Source organism: Hibiscus syriacus, unplaced genomic scaffold, assembly GCF_006381635.1.
Source record: "Hibiscus syriacus cultivar Baekdansim isolate YM2019G1 unplaced genomic scaffold, ASM638163v2 tig00116997_pilon, whole genome shotgun sequence".
Classification (NCBI taxonomy): Eukaryota; Viridiplantae; Streptophyta; class Magnoliopsida; order Malvales; family Malvaceae; genus Hibiscus; species Hibiscus syriacus.
The window spans coordinates 5,301,662-5,328,424 of record NW_024063513.1 but is presented as its reverse complement, the minus strand read 5'-3'; the positions used below and the strand labels follow the sequence as shown (position 1 = coordinate 5,328,424).

The window sequence follows — 26,763 nt, the reverse complement described above, 5'->3', positions numbered from 1 at the left end:
TATGTGACAGAAGAGAAAGAATATGAATAAGTAATGTGAACTGTTATAAATGATAATGCCCATGTTATGTGATATGAGAGCTAGGGGTATAGTGGCATGCCAAGGTTCGAGGGTTTACCTATGTTCTTCGGGACATATGGACTGTTTACCTATGTTCTTCGGGACATATGGACTGTTTACCTATATTCTTCGGGACATACGGACTGTTTACCTATGTTCTTCGGGACATATAGACTGTTTACCTATGTTCTTCGGGACATATGGACTGTTTACCTATGTTCTTCGGGACATATGGACTGATTACCTAGGTTCTTCGGAATCTATGGACTGGTCCTTCGGGACATTGATCGAGCTGTGGTGACAGCATATGTGTGCACAACCTCAATGTACTCACATACCTTAAGTTCTCACTAGTGTACATGGGCTAATAAAGTGATTAAACAAGCATACTGAATGTGATATGTATACGATGAGTTTATAAATGGTTATCATTGATAAGTGGTTTGAAATGTGTTACATGAACCATATGATGTTATGTGCGTTTCTTAATGATAATGATAGAGATTATGATAATGATGGTATATGTTTATGTATGCTTTATGTTTTATGAAATATTATATGTTTTATATGTCTCACTAAGTCATCGACTTAGCGTGTGATTGTTTCACACGTAGGTTTGGAAAGCGAAAAGAAAAGTAAAGAGGAACAAGGCAGGTCAGTTACTTCTTACCGAAGATCAGATCAGAAAAGATCTCTTGAATTAGATGTATTCTGTACATTGAAAATAGTTGGCATGTAATTAATGTTTTTGAATTGTATATGCTCTGATCGGTTTTGTCAAAAATATTTAAGCTCTGAATAGTTCTGGAAATATTCTGAATAAGTTACATGTACAAAAGTTTTAAATTACTCACTATTTTATACGAATAAATTTTTCAAAAGTCAATGTGACACTTCGGACTCGTATCCTGGTCGGATACGGGTTGGGGGTGTTACAGACGACATCAAAACTGTCAAATTTCTTCAACACTTTTTCAATATAGTGTGCTTTGACTCAAAGAAAATCCCTTTTTAGTTTTGGTAACTTTGACTCCTAAGATTACATCGACTTCGCTCAAATCTTTCATCTCAAACTTAGTGGACAAAAAATCTTTTGTTTTGTTAATGGACTCAATATTATTACTGAAAATCAACATTTCATCAACATATAAACTTATGATGATGCAATCAGCACCAAACATCCTCGAATACACCCATGCATCCGAACTATTCACAAAAAAACCAAAACTAAGAATAGTTCTGTTAAATTTCTCATATCATTGTTTAGGAGTTTGCTTGATGCCATAAAGCAACTTTTTAAGTCTTGCATACTTTGTCTTTCATGCCAGCGCCTCGAAACCAGGATATTGCTCTATATAGATATCCTTATTTAAGTCTCCGTTCAGAAATACAATCTTTATATATATTTGATGTACTTGCAACTTGTGAATGGAAGCTAAAGCAAATAATGGTCGAATCGTTGAGATTTTTGTTACGGTAGAGTAGGTATCAAAAAAGTTTATACTGAATTTTTGAGTGAACCATTTGACAACTAGCCTTGCCTTGTACCTCTGAATAGAACCATCTGGCTCCAGTTACTTCCAGAAGACCCATTTGTTTCTGATAGTTCTAAATCCCCTAGGCAAGTCAACTAATTCTCAAGTATGATTAGACATTATCGATTCTATTTCATCATTAATAGTGCTTTTCTAGAAACTAGCATTGATAGATCGTATAGCTTCCTCATAACTCTTAGGATCCTTATTTAACATAAATATTTAAGCTATAAGATTAGAAAGAGAGTTTAAATAATTTATCTCAAAAATAAAGAAGTTATAAAATATGGTCCAAAAGAGATTTCAGTTCTTTATCTTTTAATTTTTCTAGATTTGAATTCAATTTCTTGAGTAGACCTAGCAGGTACACTAGAAGAAGTAGATGGAATATTTTTTTTTTTATTTCTTCATTCAATTTAGGTTTCTTTAAGGGAAAAGAATTTTCCAAGAAAATGATATCTCTCAACTCACAAATTAGTTTTCTTTCTTTTAAGATGGGTCGATATCTCAACATGATATTAAAGCACTTCTAGTTCATGAGAGATTGTTATTATTTTTTTCTTATCCTTTTTTGTTTCAAGGTAATTAAAAAACAATTTTTTATTTATAAAGTAATTTACATCCCTTTTGTTTTATGTCAACAAAAATTTAAAAGTAATAGTAAACTATTGGGATTGCACTTAGCAAAATATAGTGACAATAGTAGATTTACTTTCTACTAATAATGACGTGGTGGAGCAGCTGGACTGGATTTTTGTCAAGCAGCCAAAGTTGACTTGCTCGGGGGAAATATTTTAATAATGCTGGTGCGCCTAAAAAACAACATGGGTGATATTTGGTTGGGGAATTCTGAAACGCTCCTTTTGGTGCGCGTGGGTAAACATCTCCATTTGACCCTTATCAATCTTCATAGTATCAAATGAGAAAGGTCGCTGTTTCGAAGGGGATTGATACATTGAACCTCTCATTATTATAGTCTATAGAAGGCAATATTTTATCTTTTACACGTGCCTTTTTTCCATAAAAACAAAATATAAATAAAAACACTTATAATTTTATAAATTCTTAACTTATTAAAATATAACTCTATCATTCCATGAATTTTTAATTTATAATTTTAAAACAAGTAAATCACAATTTTATTATTTGAAGGGAGGAAAATGTAAATTTATCCTACATATTATCTTATAATTTTTAAGAGACTTGCACATAGTTTTACTATCTTAAGGAGTTTCATATCTGCTGCTCAGTTTGAGGTAAGTCGGTGGCATGGATGATCTCTCAATGGAGCAAAACCACGTAAAAGTTTGTTTCTTTGTAAACCACTCGAGATTTTGAGCGTGCATTTCACAAATATTAACAAAATAACAAGCCCTAAAAAGAGCAGCCGACAGTCAAAATACAAGGTTTTAGGGGATTGATTGTTTTCAACACGAGAGTATTTAGTATTATGTCATCATATGATTAGTTGTTCTTTACATGTAATGTGATCTAAATTTAATAAAATTAACTTTTTAAAATATCGTTTAATTTTTAATTTTTTGGTTGTTTGTAAAATGTAATATGGCAATTGTAATTGACGATAATAATTTTTTTTTAGTTTTGTCAGTATTTTTTTCAGTGTTTGATATAGCAATATAGCATATCATATTAAATTTTTTTAATGTGATAGCTGTAGGTCCTGATTTATGTACCGAGAGGGACAAAATCTAATGATAGATCTTTGGCCTAACATTTTATATTGGACTATACAAGTTTCGTTTTGCTTTTATATAATTAAAGTATCAAGTATGGTATTTTTTTAGATTTTTTTAAAAAAATATAATCTTTGCTTTGTGTTAAATCTAGGGTGCTCTTCTTAAACTTAATACTACTTTATGGGTAAAGTACATGAATGATCTCCTTACTGTAGTATACTACTTTATTAAGTACCTCGCTTATTAAAAGTTACAAAAATGGTCACTAACTATTCATTATGTTCTAAACTCATCATTTTCTGTTAAAAATTGACAGTATTTTGAGCTTAACGTTAACTTGATGACTGTGATATGATAAAATATGATCCAAGAATCTCAAACGACTATCACTTCTCAGTCTTCATGTTAACGTCCAACTTAAACAACCGCCAATTTTTTAACATAAAAGGACGAGATTGGAACATAATAAATAGTCGTGTGACCATTTTGTAACTTTTGATAGTCGAGGAACTCAACAAAGCAACACTATATAGTCGGAGGACTATTTGTAACTTTTAATAGTACATAGACTTAATAAAGTATTACCCTATAATTGGGGGACCATTTGTGTACTTTATGCTTTATTTATTTGAGTTGAGAGGCTTAAAATTATTGATGAAAATAAAATGATTTTGTCGATCATTACCAATTCATCTTTGATTTGGATGGAGAGCCACAGTATGTAGAAGAACAACTATTGACTAATATTTTTGTATTGTAGAGATGGTCATGAGGAAGAAAAAGAAAAGTGGTTGTAAAAGATTTAAACTTTTATTTCAATCGTATTAAGAGATAATTATAGCGGTATTAATGTGTTAGTTAGGCGTATGATCATTATGATTATCTATAGGTTAACATACTAGATAGATCTCATAATCATATTTTAAATTTTGTTCTAACGTAACACATGAGTCTATTAAAGGTATTGTAAGTTTACATTTATAGCATGTAGTCTAGTTAAGGACTTTAATGGCTGCACTTTAATCGATGAAAAAAAAATTGAAATCATTTTCGAACATATAATAGAAATAAAATTTTAAATAAATAAATTTCTAAAAAAATTAAGCTTATATCCTCGTCTGATGTGGTTGAACTCACTACGACTTTATATAATAATTTACTGATTATCAATTTAGTCCATTTAATCAAATATTATAATATGGGTTTGGAAGAAGACTTTATTATATAGGTTGAGGATTTATTAATCTCAAAAATTGCTGTTCAAAGATTTCATATAATATAATAGGGTCATCATCCTGATCTATCTATTCTTACGGCAGATAGTGGATCGATCATGGTGGTCGAGTCCCCAAAACGACGAGTATAAATAGATATAATATGTGTAACACCCTCAACCCGTATCCGACCCAAATAAGAGTTTGGGGTGTCACATTGACTTTTCAAACTAAAATTCAAAGAAAATTTAAGGCTTTCATTAAATAAAACTATTTATTTACATAAATTGACCAAAATAACTAAGTTCGATCAGAGCATATTCAGCTCAATTAATTAGTACATGCCAACTATGATCCAAAATCAATTCTATTGCTTCTAACTTCTTAATTAAACCCTTGACAAGTCAAATTCATCATTGAAACTTCAAAACCTTTTATAATAAAAGTTCATTATAAACCATTAATAGAAATTCATTTCTAATTCTCTCTTTGGTGTTTTAAACTTATATAAGCTTTCCTTAAGCTTATATAACCCCCAAAGACTCAAATCCAACTTAAAACTTTCAAGAAATCAACAGCTAAATCAAATTTACCTTTGCTCTTGGCTTCCACGTGAAGAAGAAGAAGGAAGGAGAAGAGAACTCTGGAGAATTCTCTCCCTTTCCACGTGTATTTATCCTTACCAATCCCATTTTTAATTCATTTCTTGGTCAATTGACCCTTTTGCCCTTTATTTCCTTTAATAATTACTAAATAACCTTCATTATATATATCCAATAATCATTGAACTATTTCATTCTTCTACTTTAGTCACCAAATTCTGAAACTTTACAATTTGGTCACTAACCCGGTATTGCGGATGTTACAATTCTCCCCTCCTTTTTAAGAAAATTCGTCCTTGAATTTTCACTGGACATCTTGATAGAAACATATCTTCTAAAGTTCTCATGTTGCTTCATTTAATTAATCTTTCTTGTCATCATCAGAAACTTACTTTTCAATCCTTTAGCTTTTCAACTTACTTTTTCCTTTATAAATACTGGTCACTAACTCGTATCCGACCCGAATATGAGTTTGGGGTGTCACATTGACTTTTCAAACTTTGACTCTTGACAAAATTCAAAGAAAATTTAAGGCTTTCATTAAAATAAAAACTGTTTATTTACATAAATTGACCAAAATAACCAATTCGATCAGAGCATATTCAGCTCAATTAATTAGTACATGTCAACTATGATCAGATTAACCAAAAACACGACCTTAAATCTTCTTTAAATATGATTCAACATACACTTTTAAAGAATCTATTCACATCACCTTGCACACTTTTCTTACTTCTATATCAAAATTATCATCTACATTCAATATACCCTTTATCGTATCTGATCCTTTAACTCAATCCCTTTCATTTCTTTATTCCATTCTTCCTTTATTTATTCCTTATACACAAATCATATATTTCCTTTCATGTTCACATACTCTTGTCTTATCACCTATACTCATCTCTATGTAACAATCTTCATTGCATCCTCCTAACTTTGATAACCCATTTACTTATATAAAACTTCATTCTTTATCATTTCTTATACTTGTATTTCTTCTTTAAAGTCACTTTTTAAAACATACCAATGTTTATCTCTTTGCCTACATCATATGTATGATCAAAATACATAACCACATCCAGATTCATATCATATTTGATTAACTCAACTTTATCTTTCCTCCAATCTTATAACTCTAGAACCTTTACTCTGACAGCTAGATAATAATTTTTGTTCAATCTAGGGCACAAGCCCTATTCTACCAATCATATACATCCTTTCCAATCGAAATTATCTCAAAATTCACTTACTCAACTTATCAATTTCACCTCTATTCCCATACATCCTGAAATTTCTTTTGCTCAAACTCAACATTCTGACTTCTTGTGTCTTATAATCTGATCATCGATATACACATTCTCAAACTCTTCTTATCAATCCTCAGCTTTACACAAATATCCAAATCCTTATTTCCTTTACTATAACACATTATCATGTTCTAAATATATAATTGTATCCAAATCCATTTCATATTTGGTTATCATATCCTGACAATATCTTATAATCTTATAATTCTAGTACATTTTTATCACGTACTCTGGTTAGCCAACACTAACTCTTTCCATCTTAACTGCAAACTCTTATCATAAACATACTCTTGTTTATGCTCAATACTATCACTTCGTTTCAACTCATAAGCTCTGACTTTATACATCTTATACACTTGTCACTAATGCACTTATCCTTGAGTTCTTCTATAAGTACTCACCACGTCATTCGATCTTTTTAACGTTTTTATGGTGACACTTGTTCACCATATTCTATCTTATCCACATACTAACAAAACTAATCCTTATCGTTTTTCCGATTCAAAACAATAATGATCTTCTTTCACTATTCTAATATGATTTCAACTTTATGAAATCAACCTTTGATCTTATGAGGCACTTCTTGAGGTGTCCGCTCTTCCTCCTGCCTGGCCAGGGCAGGTGAATTGTTACAACCATCAGATTCACCCCCTCGCTTTCTTTGAAATTCTCATAATCAGATTTCTACTATATTAAACTAATCTTATTCTATTAGCAAGACAACATACTCCTTACACTATCAGATCAGATATTTTTTTTACTCTGTGTTGGAATGTATACATTTTATGACACTTTGGACTGTAGTTTATGTCGAGAATCGACTAAACCGTAGCTCTGATACCATTAAATGTAACACCCTCAACCCGTATTCGACCCGAATACGAGTTTGGGGTGTCACATTGACTTTTCAAACTTTGACTCTTGACAAAATTCAAAGAAAATTTAAGGCTTTCATTAAAATAAAAACTGTTTATTTACATAAATTGACCAAAATAACCAATTTCGATTAGAGCATATTCAGCTCAATTAATTAGTACATGCCAACTATGTTCCAAAATCAATTCTATTGCTTCTAACTTCTTAATTAAACCCTTGACAAGTCAAATTCATCCTTGAAACTTCAAAAACCTTTTTATAATAAAAGTTCATTTATAAACCATTAATAGAAATTCCTTTCTAATTCTCTCTCTTTGGTGTTTTAAACTTATATAAGCTTTCCTTAAGCTTATATAACCCCCAAAGACTCAAATCCAACTTAAAACTTTCAAGAAATCAACAACTAAATCAAATTTACCTTTGCTCTTGGCTTCCACGTGAAGAAGAAGAAGAAATGAGAAGAGAACTCTGGAAAATTCTCTCCCTTTCCACGTGTATTTATCCTTACCAATCCATTTTAATTCATTTCTTGGTCAATTGACCCTTTTGCCATTTATTTCCTTTAATAATTACTAAATAACCTTCATCATATATCCAATAATCATTGAATTATTTCATTCTTCTACTTTAGTCACCAAATTCTGAAACTTTATAATTTGGTCACTGGCCCGGTATTGCGGATGTTACAATATTTAACATCTCAACAGGAATATATGCAGAAAATTATATTAGGGATGTAATTTAGAAGTTGTGTTTAAAATTTTATGGGGTACAAAATTATAAAATTTTAGAGAGTGCGAAATAAGAATTAATTTTCGAGAAAACTAAAAGTAAAATTAAATTCTAATTTAGTCTGTCTTTTCTATTTTTTGCTTAGAGTTATAATGGCCGGATAGATAGTTGTTCATATATTTTTTCATGATAAACAATGCCAGCTATTAATTGGCCATGCAATGTTTCCACACGTAGACCTTGATTTGATTTTGGTGGTGGTTCTCACTTCTCTAGACGTCATCCATCCAACTCTGATCTGAAGTACCTTTATTTTCAGTAACCTTTCATATCCCTTCCAAGTTCCATGGTAACATTGTCATCTATCTGTGCATGCAATGTTTTTCACACGTGTTTGTTATTTACGTTGTAAAAAATTATTGTTTAATATCAATAGTTAATATAAAATAAAATAGAAATAAATATTTAAAAAATAAAAGTATTTATATTCATTAGTTTACACTTATACTAAAGTCGATATTACCAACAACCAGTTAGTCTAGTGAGATGAGACACTAGATCCCTTAAGCAAGGTCAGGAGTTCAAACATTGTCGTTTACGAATGAAACAAACTAGATTGGGAGAGTCGCCCTCGCTTCTGTTGTACCCGATCTGGATTAATCGGTCAATAAATCAAATATCAATAATTAATTCAAAAAAGCTGGCATTAACTAGTAATGTAGGGGCATAATCAGGATTGAACTATGAGGGAACAAGTTATTTAACTTCAAAATATATAGTGTCTTTAAAAGTAATTAAACATAAAAAATAAGAGTATTAAAGGTTTAATTTCATTAATTTTATAATTCAAAGGTCTTAAAATATTTAAATCATACAAATTTGGGATTATAGCTTAATTCCATTAATTTTAAAAATAATAATGTCCCAAAAAGTAATTATATCGTAAAACTTTGGAAGGTATAAAGATTTAATTGCAAGGGTTTTAAAACTATTAGTGGCTTAAAAGGATTAGAGCATCAAAGTTGGAGGGGGCAATTGTTCCTCCCACCTATAACATGGATCTCCTTGTACCAATGAGATACAAAAATGGAAGTACAAAAGAAGAGCATGATTTTTTTTTTCTTATGGGGCGTTGAAAAAAATTATTGGTTCATATAAGATTTCATCGAAATTATTTTTTGAAATGAGGTGAACACTACAATATCAAAGAAGACGTCTGTAACACACTGGGTCTTATTGATGGTCCTTCTTAGCATTGGCAATCTAAATTTTTCATTTTTTTTTCCAAACATTCTCTAATTTATATGTTCGCACTTCACAGTAAAATAAAATCATTTATTGGTGGTCCAAAATTTGCCGGTATATATATATATTGAAAAAAAAATTCAGATCCGTCTGGTACACATTAAAACCAAATTAAATAATATTTTTTATTTAAATTATAGAAGTATTCCTTTATTTAAATAAATATGAATACCGAAATTATTTTCAGATTCGAAAATATTATTTATATGATCCAATAACATATAGTGAGTGAAGTATATTTAAAAAAAAATCTTTAGCTGCAAGTTGGTGTCAAAACTCTTTTACTAGTTTGAATCTCCTTCAAAGAGACCTCCGATTTGGCTTTCTGGTTATTGGAAAATGATGACTGATACTCTGACTCTCGAAGTAGCAACAAAGCAAGAAAACGAACGTTTTGATTTTGGATCCCATCCGATAACAGTTGGAGTTAATGAGAAAAAAATTGAAAGTGAAAAAGCACAAATTTCCAAGATGATCATTCAGTATATAATAAATCTTTTGTCCTTTTAAAGCTAAACACCGTTCACCAATTATTACAACTCAAAAATGAGAGTGAGTGGCAAAAGAGATTCATTTCGATTCCTTTTCACTCTTTGCCCTCTCAGACTCACTTCAGCCCATCATTTATTCATATGCCATATAATTTTGGGTAAATTTCAAGTTTAGTATCTAAACTATTAGTTTTGATCTGTTTTGTTACTAAAACTTTTATTTTTTAAAAATCATACCTGAAGTTTAACTGTTGCTTTATTTTTGTTTAATACCCATTTAACGTTTTGAAAAAAAAAAAAGTTTAGGCACTAAAACGAACCAAAACTGATAGTTTATGTACTAAACGCGTTAAATTTTTAATGACGAGTACTAAAATGAAATGAAAATTAAACGTTGGGTATAGTTTTAAAAAATTGAAAGTTTGGGTACAAAAATGGACTAAAATTGTTGGCTTAGGTATTAAATGTGTGGTTTTCCCTATAATTTTTATAATTACCTATATTCTCGACCATTTAAAAATGAATGCTCAATCATCCTACTACAACCGTTGTGCTCGGACCCGTGACCTCTAGGAACAATAATGATTCCTTTAATTATTGGGATAAGTTAGTGTGTGCATAATTACCTATATTCAATCTATTAATTATTTAGTTCGGTCGGGTACTGCGAAAACAAAGATAACTTTCTTAATCATAGTTGGTGTGTCCTTTTATTATAGTTTGATGATCATTTGTAATTTTGCTCTATTTTTAATTTAGTTTGTGGTTCTATGTGTCATTTGAATGATACGTGTTTCGATATATGTTATTCCTTGTGGAATTTTCTAAATGAAATACGATATTAAATTTTAAATATTTTAAAAACAATTAGTTTTGTAATAAGAAACAAACCTATACAAATGAGGTAAGGATTCAATTTTAGTTGTATAGAATAATGAAGAAAATTTACTAAGCCTAAAATAAGAAAAAAGAATTAAATTTTGAATATGGATGAGTCGGAAAGGACTGTGACCGAATTAGTGAGTCATGGACAAAGGCAAAGATGAAAGACGTAAAGAAGAGAAGGCTAATATCATGTTGCCAACGGTATTATATATCAACGGAGAGGTAAAAAAATCATGAAAAGAATGACACGATGCTGATGAAACGACAATCCAAATAGAAATAAATTGAAGCGATCCTTCAAGTAATATTTTTGATTAAACTAAAATAATTATAAAATAATATATCTTCTAAATATTTTTGATCATTTGATAAAAATTTAATTATCTTACTATAATTGTTGATATTCAAACTTGTAACTTTTAAAAATAATAATGATTCATTTAATTATTTACTTGGTGCATCCTTCGAGTAATACTTGGTACTTAAGCATATGCTCTTTTTAACAATCCTAAAGCTAATTAATCCTTGGTCATTGAAAATTGTTTCGTTTTCCCTAAACTAACCATCTGGTTTTGTATTTTTCAAGGCTACTTTCGTCATTTGAAGTTACGTACTAGAATTTCGAAACGGAAATCTTTAGAAATAAAAAGAAAAGTCTTATCAATTTTAAGGGTGTGTTTGATTTACGGAATGTAAGATTATAAGTGGGAATATAAGATTACTGAGAATATTATATTTTGTGTTTGATTGACTTAGCAGGAATATAAGAATACCGTGTTTGGTTAAAGGAAAAAAGATTATTGGAATGTATATTTGACCAAATTGTCTTTATTATATATTTGTTTTTTTAATAAGTTAGAAAATATTTATATATTTTCTTTAAAAAAATTAAATTTATAAAATTTATATATTTTTTTTACAAAATTGAAAATATAAAAGGTTTAATGAAAGGATAAAATTTTATTTTAACCCCTGAACTTCATATAAAATTTTATTTTAACATCTGAATTTCATATAAAATTTTAATTATAATTTTTTTTAAATCTAAAATAGTTTAAGGATAAATTTATAATTTAACATTCGTAAAATTTTTATTATTTAATGACAGAAGAAATATATTTTTTAAAGCAAAAATATTTAATGGCATTTTAGTCTAAAACGTTGGTAATTCAATAATGCCTAAGTAAAGGGGTAATGAAATTCTCGATAATATATCCCAAAAAATCTACTATTGGTAATATTATATTATTGGAAATGAGATTCCCGGACTAACCAAACGAAAAATATAGATTTCATTCCCATGAAAATCTCACATTCTACGTCCAAACAACTACTAAAGGTTATTTCTATTTTTTCTTGTTCTCTTTTTGACACTGTAAACCCGCCAGCCTTAACTGTACACTCTTTTAACTAGAACCGCCACTTCTCTGTATTCAGCAAGGGAATCTCAAAATTTCAACGGCAGCAGAACCCGAAAATCCGGTTTTAGAGAGAGAAACAGAGGCGGTTATAGAGAGACAACGAAATAAGGGGAAAGAGATCCCGAAATTCAAAGGATAGGGATGGACACCCCCGAAGTAAACCGCCAACGACCTGGAGGGAGACCTCCTGGTCCGAGCTAGAATTCGGCTCCGGCAGCTGTTCCGAGTCGCTTCCGTGGCGTGCGGGATACAATTCGGGTGGGCTTTACAGCTCTCGCTCTTGACACCTTACGTTCAAGAGCTAGGCATACCTCACCAGTGGGCCAGCATAATATGGCTTTGCGGGCAGCTTTCGGGCCTCGTGGTACAACCTCTGGTGGGCCACATGAGCGACTGATTCAACAGCCCGTTCAATCGTCGCCGACCTTTTATCGTGGCTGGTGCTGTTTCTATTATCGTTGCCGTTTTGATCATCGGTCACTCTGCTGATGTTGGATGGTTGTGCAGTGATACCGGCGATTCTTGGCCGACAGCTATCGCGGCGTTTGTTTTTTTTGGTTTTGGATTCTTGATGTTGCTAATAACTTGACTAAAGGTCCTTGTAGGGCTCTCCTTGCTGACCTTACTGGTTAGTTACTTTTCCTTTAATTTTTCTGGCTTAGGTGTTTAAATGGGTTAGACGACATTTTTTTCAAGGAATAAGTGAACCTCATCAAAGAATATAAATTATTTTACATTTGGTAATTGGTATTACTGTATCCTTTTATGATCGTGCCTGTAGTGTTTGTCGAAATTTAGTCTTTCACAACAAAACCTTGGTGGGCGGTTGCGCCCCTCCGTATTCTGATACAAATACAATTTTGGCAGTGGTTGTAATAAATATATGGAAGTATGTTTTTTCCTGTCTTAATTTTTTTTGTTCCGAACAGTTAGTTGACTATTTGATTGCTCCAGTTGACTTCAGTTAGTTTCAAAATACAATGCTATTTGTTAGTGATAGGGAAGCGGTCGCGGATTGATGAATGTTGCTCTTGTTGAAGAACCAAACCTAGAAAAGATCTAATACTCGATGAAGAACAATAAGGGATGAATGGGGAAGGTGGCGGCAATAGATAGAGTTCTTTATGGTTTCTTTTTGGTGCTGGAAACAAGATAAGAAATAAGATTAAAACAAAATAAAGAAAAGATAAAGGAATTGCAAATAAAATAAGATAACCAAGAAATCAAAAGATCTCCCTTATGAAGGTGAACGGTAAAGATGATTGATGACGTGGATGGATATGTGGAAAATCGATGGATAATGTCCTATCGAGCCCTCCTAGTCGCAATGAAAAGGCAAACACGATAATATGGCTCTAACCAACCCTCCTAGTCGCGATGAAAAGGCAAATTGGAGTGTGAAGATTAATCTCCCTCACAAGAACTTGAAAGAACTCAAGGAGAATAAGCTTCGAAGGCACAAGGCAATCAGCACTTGCAAAAACGAACTCTCGTTGTATTATTAATCAAAGAAATCTTGAATCACAAAGTTTAATGAAGCCTCCTTTATATAGGGGCTGAGTTCTAAAGGTCCTAAATAACTAATGAATAAAATAATAATAAACTAAACATATCTTAACTCTAATTCCTAATAAAATAATAATAACTAAAGATAATATTTTTAACCCAACCTTAATTCCTAATAAAATAATAAATATAATACTAAAAGATAATACATCATCCTATATTAAGTTATATTACAAATAATCAATAAAAATATTGAAAATTCGTAATATTTACAAAATCCCGTATTAATCCCATATAGGATTTTCTGCATGCATCGTCTTCAGTAAAGTAGCCATATCTTGAGTTCCCGATATCGGATTGATACGATTCAAGAACCGTTGGAAAGATAAGAGACATACGGTCGTATCTCCAAAAGACATCTTGACTAAATAAGATCAGGATCTCATTCAAAAAGTCATAGTAAGTCTGTTTCTGTTCTGATCTTCTTTTCCAATGCTTGGACGAGTGGATCATTTGGAAGAGTTATTACTTCTTCCTTTGATGTGAGCCTTGTGATGCATGTATCATCCTCCCTTTCTTCAAAAAGATTCGACCTCGAATCTGAAACATTAAAGGGAGCAACATTAGAATCGTTTAATGATTCATTCACATTATACTTACCGAATAGATATGCTTTGAATCTTCGAGACTTTGTTCTTCTAATAGGTTCGAGTAGAAACATTAGTCCAAAGAAGCATGTATTATGGACTCTGGCGCATGTATCATTCCCCCACTCCTCAAAAGGATTCGTCCTCGAATCTTTGGACTCCCGTAAATCGTGACTCTTCATTGATATGGCATAGTGATCATGGCTTTCAGGTGGTAACCCGTCATGAGGGTCACCTAATATTATTCGACAACTCTTGGCTATGGAAGATGGTGTGGGCCAGTCTCGTGTTGCTTTTACTATTTCATCATTTACATGGATTTCCTGTGCACGAACTATAAAGCCTGTAGTGTTGTTCAAATCATGTTTCGCCATTAAGATGGCGTCACAACTAAGGCTTTCCTGGATGTAGACTTTTTGTAACAAATCCAACTCTTTGGTTTCTTCGAGATTGTATGTTTGACGAGGTATGATGGAACCTTGAATTAGATTGGTTTGGCATTGATTTCCTCTTTTCAGTGGTATTTCGTTAGATAGATCACCTAACACTTCTCGAAAATCCTGTAAAAGAGATGAAAACACACTAGGCAAATCCTTGTTAATGTTAGAAATCGAAACAATTGATTCCCTAAAGCGAACAAGGATGAAAGGTTGTTTGTAAAGAAGGTTCTCTCTCAATTCTTTTTTGCTCACACATAGATTTTGAGTCACTCTTTTCTTCTCACATTTAGATTCACTCACCTCCTATGGGTCATTATTCTTTTGGATTTTATAACTAGTGACCTCTTTTGCTTTTGCCTCTTTCTCAACTTTTTCTTTTTTTGCTTTCCCTACCTCCTCACAAATTATCATTTGATCTTTAGGGACTGGAAGTATGTCATTCTTTGCTGGTCGTTCTTTCACCTTGTCAGGTTTGTCATCTCTTGGCTTTTTCAGAGAAGATGGAGTAGAAGATGAGAAAGGATTTGAAGGATTACCTTGGTAAGAGGTTGAAGTACCTTGGTAATGTTCACTAAATCGAGATCTCCTTGGATTTGTGCTTCGATTGTCATTGCTTTCTTTAGTGTATCTTCAAGGTTTTCGTACCCTTGTAAATCAAGAAGATCCGTGATGTTTGAGTTTAAGCCGACGACGAATCTTGACACGATGACTTCTTCTTTTTCGGTTATGTTAGCCCTATTGAGTAAAAACTGCATCTCCTTATAGTAATCTTCAACTGAACTTCTACCTTGTCGAAGTCGGTGTAGTCGTTGTTTAACTTCTCGTGTATAATGTGTTGGTAGGAATTGGTTCCTCATGGTTTGTTTGAGGTCGGTCCAAGAAGTGATTGTTTGAATTTGGAAGTTCTGGATCTTTTTCCTTGTTTCCATCTACCAAGTTCGAGCATATCCTTCGACTTGTGTGGTGATGAGATGAACTTGTTTAGCTTGGGGCCAGTCATGGTATGCGAACATGATATCAACTTTTCCTTCCCATTCGATGTACCTGTCTGGATCAGTGTCTCCTTTGAAAGACGGGATCGTGAACTTTGGTTTTGCAAAGAGTTCGGGTGCTTGAAAACGTGGTTGTTCTCGCCCGGGTACCAAAAGTTCAGCATTGTTAGGTCTTGGATTCTGGTTTGGTAGATCCAGTTGTGGTTTTTGTCGTTCTCTCACGATTTCATCAAATCTTTCAAATTGAGTCGTGAGTCGGGTAAGTGTGGCTAAGATAGCCGTAAGTGTCTTGTTGTTATTGTCGCCTATCCTGAAATCATAACACTCAAAAGAAAATTTTAAAGTAAAATAAAAATAAAAGGAATAAAATTCAACAAAGCAAGAAACCTCACAAGTCACTCCAAGAAAGTAACACAACGAGAGGCAAGTAAGCCGATCTTGTACTCTTTAAAACTCACTTTACCAAGTAGTATTCCACAGTTCGTATCGGAGTTTGATTACTAGCAAAGGCGATAAGAAAAAACTTAAAAGTTCTAAGAGGCCAAACAAGGGTTAGACTCCAAGAGAACGAGAATGCAAAGAAGGAAGAAGTATGAAAACTCTTTAGTCCTACTAACACAAGAAAGATAATGTGTTAGATAATGCACAAGAACAATAAAAAGAAAAAAACAAAAGAACTTAAAGCACTAAGAGTCAAAGAAAAAAAAAAGAACCAACCCAGAAACCTAGAAAACGCTGGATCAACTTGAGCAACTTTTTTGAGGGGTTACCGGTGTCCAAAAATTTTGGGGAAATTCTTGAATGTCTTTCGATGCGTCAAGAAAGCACCTGTAAAATTTCAGAACCAAATACCTTCAGTAGTATCCAGTGGACTCTGTTGAACGGTGAGTCCTCAAACAATCTATTTTTCTTGATCGCTTTGTTTGAAGGTGTTCTTGATCTCCAAATATTCTGGTTTTTTGTGAAAATGATCTTCAATATATTAATTTGTAATCTGGAAATTTTCACCACAAAATTACTCCTGTAGAATTTTCAAGAAATTCGACAAGATCCTAGATCGAATCTGCCGATGAAACTTGAAGAATGTATTTGAAGGCTCTAATGAACTCTGATTTAGGTGAATTTTGGACTGGAGATTTATATTAGGATGAATATGATATCTGGAGAAAATCAACCCTAAATACCTTCATTTGCAAATTTTTGAAATTTTGTTTTTTTTTTGCCTTTTTTTGTTTTTTTGTTTTTTGTTTTTGAAAAAAATAGCAAATTAACAAGAATGATTTGAATCTAAATTAAAATTAAATAAAAAGAACCTGAAACGATGAATCTTTTCTAGACTAGCTCCGTTGGGATACCTTGACGGTTTTGTGTGCAAGAACAAGCAAGATTGCTTGCTTCTTTCCAAGAATCGGCCCAAATCTGATACCAATTGATAGGGAAGCGGTGGTGGATTGATGAACGTTGCTCTTGTTGAAGAATCAAACCTAGAAAAGATCTAATACTCGATGAAGAACAATAAGGGATGAATGGGGAAGGTGGCGGCAATAGATAGGGTTCTTTAGGGTTTCTTTTTTATGCTGGAAACAAGATAAGAAATAAGATTAAAACAAGATAAAGAAAAGATAAAGGAATTACAAATAAAAAAAGATAACCAAGAAATCAAAAGATCTCCCTTATGAAGGTGAACGGTAAAGATGATTGATGATGTGGATGAATATGTGGAAAATCGATGGATAATGTCCTATCGAGCCCTCCTAGTCGCAATGAAAAGGCAAACACGATAATATGGCTCTAACCAACCCTCCTTGTCGCGATGAAAAGGCAAATTGGAGTGTGAAGATTAATCTCCCTCACAAGAACTTGAAAGAACTCAAGGAGAATAAGCTTCGAAGGCACAAGGCAATCAGCACTTGCAAAAACGAAATCTCGTTGTATTATTAATCAAAGAAATATTGAATCACAAAGTTTAATGAAGCCTCCTTTATATAGGGGTTGAGTTCTAAAGGTCCTAAATAACTAATGAATAAAATAATAATAAACTAAACATATCTTAACTTTAATTCTTAATAAAATAATAATAACTAAAGATAATATTTTTAACCCAACCTTAATTCCTAATAAAATAATAAATCTAATCCTAAAAGATAATGCATCATCCTATATTAAGTTATATTACAAATAATCAATAAAAATATTGAAAATTCGTAATATTTACAAAATCCCGTATTAATCCCGTATAGGATTTTCTGCATGCACCATCTTCAGTAAAATAGCCATATCTTGAGTTCCCGATATCAGATTGATACTATTCAAGAACCGTTGGAAAGATAAGAGACAGACGGTCGTATCTCTAGAAGACATCTTGACTAAATAAGATCAGGATCCTATTCAAAAAGTCGTCGTAAGTCTGTTTCTGTTCTGATCTTCTTTTCCAATGCTTGGATGAGTGGATCATTTGGAAGAGTTATTACTTCTTCCTTTGATGTGAGCCTTGTGATGCATGTATCAGTTAGTATCGAAATGTTACTGATTTAGGGTTTTGTCAATGGACTTGTTTGTTTCATTTAACTTCAGTTCATTTCCCTCTAGAATGAATAATCTTAAACTTTGATGGGGAAAAAAAAGAAATAAACTTCCGAGCTTGTTCAACAAATGACCATTGTAGGAGATATAACCTCATGTTTATAATTTCTACTGGGATAATCCTTAGAATGTATTTTGTGTGCATGGAGCCAATCTTCTCTGGCAACGAGTTTTCTATAACTTATCCTTCTCACACAACATTTCATGAGAATAATACCTAGAGTTCCGTCATATGGAATGAATAAAAGAAACCTGGTAGTTGTTGCCAATTCACAATTCTAACTGTAAAACCAATGAAGATACTTCCATGTTTACATTTTTGCCATGGGAATTGTAACAAATTAAAATTACAATCATGTTTCCGACTGTTAAATGTATAAATATAAAAACAATGAAACCATCTACAAATTGACATTGTCTTCTGTTTTTCTTATGTCAGAAAATGATCATAGAAGAACCCGAGTGGAAAATGCATACTTCTCATTATTCATGTCCGTTGGCAATATTCTTGGCAATGCAACTGGATCTTACAGTAGTTGATTTAATATTTTTCCATTAACCCGGACAGCTGCCTGTAATGTTGACTGTGCAAATCTCAAATGTGCTTTCTATCTAGACGTTATTTTCATTGCCATAACAACATATTTGAGTGTTTTAGCTTCTAATGAAGTGCATCTAGGTTCAGTTGAGATATCTACAGCCTTTAATGAAGAGGTCCCTGAACACTCAGGTGGCAATGCTGAAGAAGCTTTTCTTTGGGAATTATTTGGAACCTTTAGATATTTCTCAGGGACTATATGGATAATCTTAACTGTTACTGCACTGAATTGGATTGGATGGTTCCCTTTTCTTCTCTTTGATACTGACTGGATGGGTTGAGAGATATATGGTGGTAAGCCAAATGGAGGGTCAAATTATGCTGCTGGAGTCAGAATGGGTGCATTTGGATTGATGTTGAATTCCGTTGTTCTGGGAATTACGTCAGTGCTTTTGGAGAAGCTTTGTAGCAAAAGAGGAGCTGGTTTTGTCTGTGGAGTTTCAAGCATTCTCATGGCCCTGTGCTTTCTCTCAATGCTCATACGATAAAATGCTCATTCAATCGTATGTGACAAATCATATGGGTTATATTGGCCGTGATCTACCCCCGGCTGGCATTGTGATTGCTGCACTACTGATTTTTCTGTTCTGGGCTTTCCATTGGCGGTAAGCTGCTCTCTTTCCTACAGAAAATCATTTGAAGTTTTAATTGAATTTGCAAAGAATAAAGGTATCTTGATTGTAGTTGTTTTCTTCACATGGACTATGTAACCTTTGAGAAAATTATAGTTTAGTCAATCTGAACTTGATCTTCTTGGTTCAAAGCATAAAACATCAACTTGTGGCTGTCCTATTTAGTGTAACTTAATGGTCAATATAATTACCATGAAAGTTGGATCTTAAAATTGGTCCAAACTATTGACTGGACCTGAGGTTAACTTTGTTCTACCAAATGCCCAGTTGATCTTCTTTAAAAATGAAAGAAAAAGTTGGGAGCTTTTGGTATGTGCATTTAACTGATGCATCGTTATTCTATTGCAGATTACTTACAGTGTTCCATATGCCTTGATATCCACACGTATTGAGTCTTTGGGACTTGGTCGAGGTAGTCGATATTTTTATTTTTGTTTCTAATATGTTGCTCTTTTCATACCTTCTGGAAAAGTGGTTAAGGTGCTATTCTCTGTGTTGTTTTTTACAGGATTGTCGATGGGTGTCCTAAATCTTGCTATTGTTATTCCACAGGTATTGCTTGGCACCTGAACTCATTTTATCACATTTTACTTTCTTCCCCCTTTCTTTGGGTTTTTGTGGATGGGTCAAACTTGATTGGTACACTGTTTGACAACATGATCATTTTTGAAAAATTGAAGCTTACTGGATTTTCAGCTTCTCTTAGAAATTTCATTTACGAGGTTTAAACAATTCATTGTTCTTGATGCCATTAAATATTAGGCTGTCTTATGTATTTTGAAATGATCATCTCATTCATTAGTTCGCCCCTTTAAAAATTGAAGTTGACTGGATTTGAGCCTTTCGCGTAACATGGGTTTAAACAGATCATTGTTATTTCACGTTCTCGCAAAGGGTTTATTGGAAAGAACTCTCTCTCTCATGGACACGCACATGCATACTGATGGTCAACCTTTTAGATACTACCAAGCATTCCACTCCGATAATTTAATGGAAGAAGATTCGTTATTTTTTTCACTTTTGTTTAGTTTTGTAAAGCATCCAACCTATAACCAATTGGTAAAAAATGGAGGGGCTCAATTTGAATTTAAGACCCTTGGAAATTCAATATTTAATAGATGATGGATCGATACTTAATTCTTCCCTCTTGCGTAGTTCAAGAAGGGCAGACATGTAGATCTATTAGTCCAATTTTCACTATTTGGTGGTGGAAACTCACCAGCTTTTGCTGTAGCTGCTGTTGCGTCCCTCGTGAGTGGACTGATGGCAATCTTAGCTGTACCTCAAAGTACACCACAGAAGACCAGGGCCCTCCCATGAGGTATTTTGTTGTACCTTATTTTTGTATGCCATCAACATAAATATTAAATTGTTCAGACATCAAGAATTTGTATATAGGCTATTATTACTTTATTGATAAATACAATCTGAGGCTTTGTTTGCCACTACAGAATTTCTTTTTTGACATTTGATGAAATACTATCGGTGTATTACATTGTGAATAGTGAGTTTAAAGCTTTTACATTTTTAAGCTCAAAAACCAGAAACTTAGAACAAGATTGTTTCTAGAGCAATAAGTTTCCGGAATTATTCATTGAGGCAGCCCTTAAAAATGGAAATTATTGAAAATGAAACACCAACAGGGCATTATTTTTCATGTTGATGATGATGGCAACTCAACTATAATGTTAAAAAATATTTGTAGCTTTCAATGAAGTATGTGTTGATAAAAAGAAAGATGTATTGTAGCTTTCATTGCATTCTGGATGAGATATTTATCTCAAAATCAGTGGGGAATTTATTTTTTGGATGAGAAATCTGTCCACATGCTGGTAATGCTGGTGAAAGCGTGGAGTGTGTGATTCGAGAATTAGTCCCGGGGACACTACTACTTCCCCTAGCACCAAAGATAAGTTGCTGCTGATTGGGATATATTCCTTAGAAAGTTAGAAACATAAACTTTTCTATTTTTTTCTACAAAGAATTTTATTGGGTGAAGGGAAACATTGCAATTGCCCATTAATGGTTCAATCATGATATATTGGAATATCGTGCATTGTTTTGTGCCAAATTTTGTTGAATGAAGGTGGTGAATTGTGCTCTGTGGCCAACAGTATGTGAGTTGTGCTGATTGAAAATCTTGGATAGAGACCTGATATTTTTCTTTTTCCTTGGAAGAAAAGCTCGTTCGATTGATTTTTATGAAATGGTGCTTCTCTTTATGATTATTCTGTTTTATTAAATTTTAACATATATTTCTCCCCTTGTTGCTTGCTTGCCATCCACATTGGAATAAGTTTGTGTTTTATTGCACTTTTATCAGTGTCCATGAAAAGATTGTTTTGCTTTCAATGCTCCCCCATAACCTGAGAACATAAGCATTATGAAGATACCGACGAACAATAATAGCATGGCCGAGAATTGCAACCTTAGTAGCCTTTCTGGTAATATTGTTAGAAGTTGTACCCCTCATTGTGCCTGAAATGCATGGGCTTTGGTGCCATTTCTTCATTATCGTCACTGACATAAAATCATTTGGATGGAACGTTAGAAATAGGAAAACATCATTAATAAATAGTTTTGTAATATTTATGACTCTTCCCCGTACAAAACAAAACTAAAAATCAAACCATTTGCATTGTTCATTTCTTTATTATTTCTGTTCATTCAAGCTCCATCAAGCTGAATTTATTGGTATATGAAGGTAATTGATACATGCACTTAAGGCATCAATTCGATCTTTTTTTCTTTGCTTTTTCTTATTAAAGACTAAGCAAGTAAGCATCAACCTTTTTTAAAAAAGAAATTATGGGGGAATCTATGAATTTGATGGAGTTTCTAGACAATAAGTATATAACAATCTCTGAAAGGTCTTGTCACTGTTGCACATCTTTTTCCTTGAATGGAACTTGCATACATTTGGGGTATTGTACGAAAGCTCTTGTTGATGATATATGCCAATGGAAATTCTGCCCCTACTCCACTTCAACAACAACTTGGTATAAAAGTGAAATGTTTCTTTTTCTTTTTCCTTTTTTCCTTTTTCTGGTTAAACGCTAGAAAACGAATACCATCGTTGTCATTCCAGAACATCATGTCAATTCCTATTTTTACAACATATGACCCCCACTTCCCCATTACAAATGCTAAATTCGAAACTGGGTTCACATTTTTTTTTGTTTAGAACATTTGTTCGATTGGAGTTTTGATGACACATTTCTTTCATCTACAGCAACATATCTTGCAGGAGACGTATGGAGTCTGATAATAGTAAAAACTGATTCTCGAAGCTGCCCAGTATAGTATGCAACATGAGAAAAAGGAGGGAGTTAAGCTGCCTGGCTTGATTGAGCGACTTTATTAATGAGAAGAAATAGATGACAAATGGTTGGAAATGGAGAACGTTACTGTGTACTAGTGTCCCCTTTCTTCCAGCTGCTGCTTCTCCATACGGCCATATCTACTACTGTCATATATCCATTAACACACTTGGTGGTCCCCATCATCAAACAATACCCACCTACACACACCCATGAAGATAACCTTTTTTAAACAACAAAGAACCCATTCTCTCTCTTCCTCCCCCTTTATTTTGGTTGTAAAATAAAAATGAGCCACAGGATACGACACTTTGGTCTCTCGAAAGTTGAAACCCCTATATCCCCACATGTTGTTTAACATCTGCTTGAGAGCTCTTAATTAGTTTCCCATAAACTGAGCATGGTTTTATTCCCCTATTTGGACCAAACACGGCCTGTCCTCCGGATATGAAGATCAGCAAACTGCACTCAAAAGCTGTGTGTCCAGACTGACGGGCCGCTGTAGTTATATAAACTTTAAGAGGCTCAATTTTAGTAATATTTTATTGCGAGAGGATAATTTATGAGAGGGTAAGATCTTAGCATATCTCTTGATGGAGAAATAACAAGCATTTCTTTCTCTTTTTTTCCCACTGTATTTTTTTTAATCACCGATGGAGCTGCAGCGAACTTATCTGCCATATATGTAAGAGAAAGAAACTCCGCCACAAATTCATATTAAAGTTTATTTTTATTTGGTTCAATGCCAATCCGTTTATCTACTTAACCCCTCATTCATTAATTGGCATTTCCCTCAGAAACGAATGAAAGTGAAGAGATAAAAGGCACAACAAGTGGGACCAGAATACGCAGATGTCGGCCAAAAACTTGTTACCTTTCATATTGAACAACCAGTCTCAAGGGGATCAATGTTCGGTTTCCCGCTGGTGCTTGGTATGGGTTTCTATCACATGGGCTGTGCGAGATAGGAACATGTTACATGCATGGCTGCCTTAGAACATGCAAAACAAATCTATCTCCCTACAAAATTACATATCGTAACTAATTAATATATATTATGCTGATATGCTTCTGCCATTTCTGATTGACGGCAAAAGAACAAAGGGTATACACAATCAGCTTCTAATAATATAATATTAGTATTGTTTATAAACAAAAAGATGAGAAATCGAAGTGTTGCTATCTTTGTCTCAAAGTATACTTTCCGCTTCACTTGTTGAACATATAAGGAGAATTCCGATTCGAAGTGACTAACCTTCACGCTCGGTTATAGAGATAGAGGGAGAAAAAAAAAGCTAAAGAAAGGATAGGATGGGCGGCCAACTTCTAAAGCATTGGCTTCGGTATTTTGTGAAATCGACACGTTCCGAGAACCTAAACCGTAGGCCCCAATGGCCTGTGTATAAATATCGGCATTCATTCCATCTCCAAACCCCAAATATTAAGCACAATCAACATAATAAGCACAGACAGCATTGGCGACGTTCTTTACCATTGCAGTCAATTCTCATTTTAACTTATCCATTGCTTTTCGTTTCTTTCCCTTTCTCCATAAATTTAAGATAGCAGCTAACTTCTAGCTATGTATAACCCAAAGCCAGCTTCTCCTACATCCTCCTTTCTTCCTCCTACAAAATCCCTTTTCAACAAAACTGTGGATCTTCCCATTCCCAATGATGATGGTGATGAACTCCGTAGATTGCCTACTCTCTCTGAGGTATAAAATCTGCTTAAATTCTAGACAATGGTCCTTTTATTTATTTTATCAATATATATCATCTAGTTCTAATGTTGTATGTATCACAGGCTCTGGAAGAGATAAAAGCCATAGGGAAGATCTCAGGCCCGACGGCGATCAGTAGTTTACTTCTATATTCGAGAGCGATGATCTCCATGCTCTTTCTTGGCTATCTTGGTGAGCTCGAGTTGGCTGGTGGCTCTCTTGCTATTGGTGTTGCAAACATTACAGGCTACTCTGTAATCTCTGGTTTAGCCATGGGAATGGAGCCCATTTGTGGACAAGCTTATGGTGCCAAACAATGGAAAATCCTGGGGTTAACACTGCAGAGGACGGTGCTTCTCCTCCTCTCGGCTTCTATCCCAATCTCTTTCATGTGGGCCTACATGAAAACTATTCTTCTCTGGTGTGGTCAAGACCAAAAATATCATCCGCGGCTCATACATTTATTCTTTTCTCCATTCCCGACCTTTATTTTCTCTCGCTTCTTCACCCTCTTCGAATCTACCTCAGGACTCAAAGCATTATGTTGCCCGTGACTTACTGCTCCGCCATCTCTGTGGTTCTCCACGTCCCGTTGAATTACCTTCTGGTTTTCCATTTCAAGCTTGGTGTAGCAGGGGTGGCTGTATCCATGGTGTGGACTAATTTCAACGTCTTCCTCTTCCTCTCTTCGTTCCTTTACTTCTCGGGTGTGTATAAAGATTCTTGGGTAACTCCGAGCACCGATTGTCTTAAAGGATGGTCGTCTCTGCTTGCTCTTGCTGTGCCTACTTGTGCCTCGGTTTGCCTCGAATGGTGGTGGTACGAGTTCATGATATTGATGTGCGGTTTACTTGTTAACCCCAAGGCTACCATTGCTTCTATGGGGATCCTTATTCAAACTACCTCTCTAGTCTATTGCTTCCCTTCGGCTTTAAGCGTCGGAGTTTCCACAAGAGTCGGGAACGAACTCGGTGCAAACCGGCCCGGAAAAGCTCGTATTTCCATGATCGTCTCCCTCGTTTGTGCTGTATCGATAGGCCTCTTGGCGATGTTGTTCACGACCTTGATGAGACACCAATGGGGAAAGCTTTTCACCAAGGATACCGAAATCCTCGAGCTTACAGCCGTCGCATTGCCGGTCGCCGGGCTGTGTGAGCTCGGGAATTGCCCTCAGACAACCGGTTGCGGGGTGTTGAGGGGTAGCGCAAGGCCGACCACCGGAGCCAACATAAACTTGGGGTCGTTCTACCTGGTGGGGATGCCGGTGGCGATCCTAATGGGATTCGTGATCAAAATGGGGTTTGCCGGACTCTGGCTTGGGTTGCTTGCGGCTCAAGCATCATGCGCTTCGCTAATGCTAGTAGTTCTATGGAAAACAGATTGGAGGGTTGAAGTGGATAGAGCAAGAGTGCTGACACAAACAAGTAACAACAAACCAGTTCCTCCATTGCTGATTTCAGCTAATCATAAGGAAACCAACAAGAAGAAGAACAAGGGTGACCTTGAAGATATCATATTGTGCATCAACGATGAGCTTGTGAAGTTGGCTTCACATGAAACCCGACCTCTCTTATCTACCTCATGAGCATTACTCAGACTTTGCCACTTTTGCTTCACCATCTCATCAAATACTTCTACCCCACATTATAGCTTGTTTTTACTACCCTTTCCCACCCTTATTTCTACTGTACAAGACTGCCTTTCATCTTTTTTTTTCTTGTTCAACTTTTCATTTCAACTTTTCCCTAATATATATACACACACACATTAAATCATGGATAATTTTATTGAATAAAGTGAATATAAAAAAGTCCAGAAAATAGAAAAATTTTAAAAACCATTTTATAAGAATATAAAGAAAACATATTTACCATTTTATTAAAAATAAAAGAATTATTGCTTAAAATAATACAACAAATCAAATATGAAAAAGAGAACACAACAATGATCATAGTAAAGTATGGGTGGCTTGACCAAAGATTAATGTCACCACTCTTCTAGACAAAGGAAGAAAAAGAAATCTACACGATAATAAATCCTATTCATATATGTTTTGCGGTTTATATTAAAATTCAATAATTATTATAATACATAAAGGATTAATCATATGACAAGTGACTGAGGAAAGAGACTAAGTTATTATAATAAATAAAGCTATGAGTGTTTTAAAGATGCGGGGAAAAGAGATTCTGTCTGG

At 33.9% G+C, this 26,763-nt stretch overlaps 2 pseudogenes; both read left to right on the top strand.

Moving 5' to 3' along the window:
* Positions 1-10,845: 10,845 nt before the first annotated feature.
* On the top strand, positions 10,846-20,964 carry LOC120194498 (annotated as a pseudogene).
* A 3,346-nt stretch (positions 20,965-24,310) lies between these two features.
* Positions 24,311-26,259, top strand: LOC120194100 (annotated as a pseudogene).
* The last annotated feature ends 504 nt before the right edge of the window (positions 26,260-26,763 follow it).